The following is a 5711-nucleotide window of genomic DNA, read 5'->3' on the forward strand; positions in this document are numbered from 1 at the left end:
CACTCATAGGTCTAGCAGGAAACATTCAGAATGATCTAGCTTCAAGAAAAGCAAGCAGTTAGTAGTGCTTAAGAAGAAATGATTCAGTATCTAACGGATAGTTGATACCTGTCACAACACAGCATTTGACATACTGTTAAGTGAAACCGCAGTACAATCTCAGTGTATTTTGGGATGTTTGCTGTATCACTGGACTTAATGACATGTTTAGCGGGGCCGTAGGCAGGACTTTGAGGAGACAATCCCTTATCCACAAAGAAGTGAAGTTGTTCAACCAGCTTTCTTTGCCCCTTGATTTCTGCGGCAGCGGGCCGGGTCACAGGCTTCCAGCAGCGCGCAGTCCGCAAGTCCTGCGCATCTCCTTGGCTTGTTGGGCCCGAGGTCCTTCAGGCTTTTTTTTCCTCCTGTTGTCCGTGCTCCCTGCTCAAGCCCTGCAGGCTTTTCTCACCTTGCGAGGGAAAGACTGAGATTTGCTGTGATCTGGCCCCGCTGCGCTCGCGACGGCCTGGGCTCTTGAGAGAGTAGGAAACAATTCCAAAGAATGTCTAGAAAGGTCTTAAGATTTTCTTCCCTCTTTTCAATCAACCGTATGTGTTGGAAGTCCAATGGCAAACACTGCCTGCTAAGGGACCACAGTCAGCACTTTGTCTTTGTCTTCTAACAGTTAAACTGTGAGTTAAAAATCAAAACAAAAGGAGAGGCTGAGGCAATCTCCCGAGAAGCCGGCGGTGTTGAAATCTCTCCACCCAAGAGGCTGTTGTGTCCTGGCTCTTGTAACTCTACCCTCTAAGTACACAAAGTGTGATTTCTAAAACCCAGCTTCCTTATTTTGAAATAAGGTTGCTTTTCAAAATACCTAAGATGATTGCATTACCAGGAGTCCAGCGCCTCAGGAAATCATATGGGGAGGGAACGAAATAATTTATAACAACACACGCTTTCCCCTTCTCCTTTCCTTTTTATAAGTTTTTTTAATGTTTGTTCATTATTGAGACTGAGAGAAACACAGCACGAGTGGGGGAGGGGCAGAGAGAGAGAAGACACAGAACCGGAAGCAGGCTCCAGACTCTGAGCTGTCAGCACAGAGCCCGACACTGGGCTCGAACCCATGAACTGTGAGATCATGACCTGAGCCGAAACCGACTGAACCACCCAGGCGCCCCTCCCCTTCTCCTTTCTTTGCAGCCCCATATTCTCTCTCTGGTGTTGTCCACCCTGCACTGCTATCCTGTCTTAGAGCCAAAACAGAACCTGGTAACACTTTAGAGTATTTGACAGCCATTACTGAGCTGGGTGCTAGATGGGTGATCGAGGCTGGGGCTTGCCTCTCCCTGTGTTGTCTTCAGCTTGAGACTCAGTCTTTGGGAAGAAGTGGACCCATCAAGGAACCAGAAGGAGGGAAAGAGGTTTTTTTAAATCAAGAAAGAAGAAGGAGTAGGATAAAAGTTTTAAAAAAGTAAAATCATGGGCCCCTGGGTGGCTCGGCCCATTAAGTGTCTGACGTGGATTCAGGTCATGATCTCATGGTTTGAGTTCAAGCTCTGTGTTGGGTTCTGCGCTGAGCCTGGAGCCTGCTTCAGATATTGTGTCTTCCTCTTTCCCCCTGCCCTTCTCTCAAAAATAAATGAACATTAAAATAAATAAATAAATAAATAAATAAATAAATAAATAAATAAATCCAACTCGCAAATAGATTGCTGCAGTTGGAGCACATGGAATGTGCCTTGGGGTTCAATGGTGTTCCCAGGAGACCTTTGAGGTTTCTGCTACAGCAGGTCTTCCCTTCGAGAGCTGCTGACGGGCGCGAGGAACTCAGAGGATGGAGGGCTGGGCTGGTTTGCGGTGACTTGAGAGCATCTGTGGTTGGAGTATTTCTGGAAGAGGGTCAGCGGGAGGGAGGGAGGCAGGCATCACCGGGGAGAGAGGACAGCGTGGGAATGAGCGTTTCTTCACACTTTGCATGTTTCATTTAAACCTTAAAACGGTCTTATGGGGCAGCTTCCACTATGTTCCTGATTTTACAGGTGAAGAAACAGAGGCTAAGAGACCTAGAAAGGTAGCCCAAGGCCAAGGAGTCAGTTAGACTAGAACCCCCGTCTTCTGAATCCCACCCCTCCTACATCTCTGCCCTGTGGGGAGAAAAGCCACTCAGAAGACTTTGGATCTTGGGGGCGCCTGGGTGGCTCAGTCAGTTAAGCATCTAACTGCTGATTTCGGCTCAGGTCATGATCTCACAGTTTGTGGGATCAAGCCCTGTGTTAGCACGGAGCTTGCTTGGGATTCTCTCTCGCTGTCTCTGCCCCTCCCCCTACCCCTCTCTCTCTCTCAAAATAAAATAAGTAAACATTAAAAAGAGAGACTTTGAGGGCACTGGGTGGCTCAGTCGGTTAAGCATCCGACTTTGGCTCAGGTCATGATGTCACTATTCGTGAGTTCAAGCCCCACTTTGGGCTCTGTGCTGACAGCTCAGAGCCTGGAGCCTGCTTCCGATTTTGTGTCTCCCTCCCTCTCTGCTCCTCCCTTGCTTGTGCTCTGCCTCTCTCTGCTTCTCAAAAATAAATAAACGTTTAAAAAAATTAGTAAAAGGAAAGAAGGGCACCTCGGTGGCTTAGTCAATTAGTTGGGCATCGACTCTTAATTTGGGCTTAGGTCATGATCCCAGGATCCTAGGATCAAGCCCCAGGTCAGGCTCTGTGCTCAGCATCACAGAGCCTGCTTAAGATTCTCTCTCTCTCTCCCTCTCTCTCTCTCTCTCTCTCTGCCCCCTCCCCTGCCTGTGTAATCTCTCTCTCTCTAAAATAAATAAATTTAATCAATCAATTAATTAATAGAAATGCATCTGCCTAATTCTGCTATGTGCTTTGCTACCCATATGAAAGGTATTTTTATAACTACAGGAATGATGTCATCAGATAAGAAATCAGTTATTTCTTCCCCTTTTAAAATTGTAAACACTTGCTAACAAGGCAGTGAAACTATAACCTGGAACAGAGTCCTCTTTCCAATGGTTACTTTATATTTAAGGCTCTACAATCTGGGGGCAGTAAATTTATGTTCCTTATGCATGGGAAAGGATGAACATAGCCTCCTAGGTAATGAATGTATAATCTTATGTGTTCAAGATATCTGAGTTCGATTCAGGGACTATGAGTATTTAAAATTTGAATCTTATAAATCCTGATAGGTCCTGGGGCATCTGGTTGGCTTAGCTGAGCATGTGACTTAAAAAATTTTTTTTAATGTTTATTTACTTTTGAGAGAGACAGAGAAAGACAGAATCCGAAGAAGCAGGCTCCAGGCTCTGAGATGTTAGCACAGAGCCTGATGCGGGATTCGAACTCACAAACTGCAAGATCGTGACCTGAGCCGAGGACAGACACTTAACCTACTGAGCCACCCAGGTGCCCTATGCATGTGACTCTTGATCTCAGGCTCGTGAGTTCAAGCCCCACATTGGCCATAAAGCCTAGTTAAAATGAATGAATGAATGAAGGCTGACAGATCCTAAGAGCTAGTGTATTGTAAAGCCTTCTGCCACTAGAAATAACAAAACGAAAATATTAATATTGGCTTTGGCAACAACCCGTAGCTTTGAAATATTCAAATAGTAACCGGTGTCAATGGCAGCATTATTCACGATAGTTGCAAGGCAGAGACAGCCCGTGTCTGTCCACAGATGAAGGGACAAACACCATGCGGCATAAACATGCTATGGAATATCTTTCAGCTATAAAAAAAGAATGCAAATTTAAAAAAATTTTTATGTTTATTTATTTTTGAGAAAGAGACAGAGTGTGAGCACGGGAGGGGCAGAGAGAGAGAGAGAGACAGAATCTGAAGCAGGCTCTAGGATCTGAGCTGTCAGCACAGAGCTCGATGTGGGGCTCGAACCCACGAACCGTGAGAACATGACCTGAGCCTAAGTCAGACGCTTATCCGAATGAGCCACCCAGGCGTCCCCAAAAGAATGAAATTTTAATACATGCTAAAACCTGAATGAAACTTGCAAATATTATACTAAGTGAAATAATCCAGCAGGTAAAAATGTATGATTCTACTCACATGAGGTGCCCAGTGTAGAGAGAGGAATTCATAGAGACAGAAATGTTTTATAAATTGTATTCACTTTGGCAACTATTTTGAAGTATGTATATTATTATAAATTCTTACTTTTATGTGTTATGATATCTCCCTCAATAATTATTTTGTCACTAATTCTAAATTTTAACAGATTCACGTGCTAGTTACTGATCTTTTGAGACCATGATTTCCCAGTCTGCACGTTCTTTAGTTCATTTTTCAGTCAACTACAGTGCCCCTTGAAGGATCTTTTGCTCCGGAAGAGCTGTGGGGGCATATTGTCTGACTCATCCCGTATTCGAGGAGGACTCAGTAGCCTTCCTTCATGCCCCTTTGAGCTATCCCTTGGATTTGTTTTGTTTTTGTTTTTGTTTTTTGTGTTTTTTTTTTTTAAGAGAGAGAGAGTGTGTGCGCAAATTGGAGCAGGCAGGGGCAGAGGGGAGGAGGAGGAGGAGGAGGAGGAGGAGGAGAGAGAGAGAGAGAGAGGGGGAGAGAGAGAGAGAGAGAGAGAGAGAATCTTCAGCAGGCTCCATGCTCAGCATGGAGACCCAGACCCACATGGGGCTCCATCCCACGATCCCAGCATCATGACCTGATCCAAGATCAAGAGTCGACAGCTCAGCTGACTGAGCCACCAGGTGCCTTGCTTATATATATATATATTTGGTATGAATTTTATATATATTTGCTATGTATTTTACCATGATTAAATATACACACATATTTAATCATGGTAAAATACATAGCAAATATATATATTTTATATATATTATACATATATACTTATTTAATCATGGTAAAATACATACATCATAAAATTTACTATTTAGCTATTTTTCAGTCTACAGTTTAGTGGCATCAAGTCTGTTCGTGTTGTTCTGTGACCACCACCACCATCTGTCTCCAGAACTTCTTCATCTCACAAAACTGAAACTTCATACTGTTAAACAACAGCGCCCTATTTCTTCCACCTGCTGGAAGCCGGCGTTCTATTTTCGGTCTCTATAAACTTGCGTATTCTAGGTCCTGCTGTACATAGAATCTTACAGTATTTGTCCTTTGATGGTTGCACATTTCACTCAGCATCACGTCCCCAGGCCTCCACCATGTTGCAGCAATATTGCAGTTTCTGAGGCTGTACATTCCATCGTGCGTGCGTGTCACATTTTGTTTGTCCATTGGTTTGTTGATGGGCACCTGAGTTGCTTCTACCTTTTGGCTGTTGTAAAAAAGGCTGCTGTGAACATGGTACGCAAGTATCTCTGAACTCCTACTTTCAGTTCTTTGGGGTACATTGCGGGCTCATATGGTCCTCATACGTTTAACTTTTTCATACTCTTTCCCACGGTCACCGCCCCATTTTATCACCCCACCAACAGTGTGCACGGACTCCTGTTTCTCCGCATCTTCATTAACACTTGTTATTTTCAGGGGTTGGTTTGTTTGTTTTAATTTTTTATGTTTATTTATTTTGAGAGAGAGACAGAATGAGAACCCAGTGGGAGAGAGGCAGAGAGAGAGAGAGACAGAATCTCAAGCAGGCCCCATTCCATCAGTGCAGAGCCCAATGTGGGGCTCAAACCACGAATTGTGAGATCATGACCTGAGCCAAGATCAAGAGTTGACACTTA

The sequence above is a fragment of the Suricata suricatta genome, chromosome 7, assembly GCF_006229205.1.
Source record: "Suricata suricatta isolate VVHF042 chromosome 7, meerkat_22Aug2017_6uvM2_HiC, whole genome shotgun sequence".
Taxonomy (NCBI): domain Eukaryota; kingdom Metazoa; phylum Chordata; class Mammalia; order Carnivora; family Herpestidae; genus Suricata; species Suricata suricatta.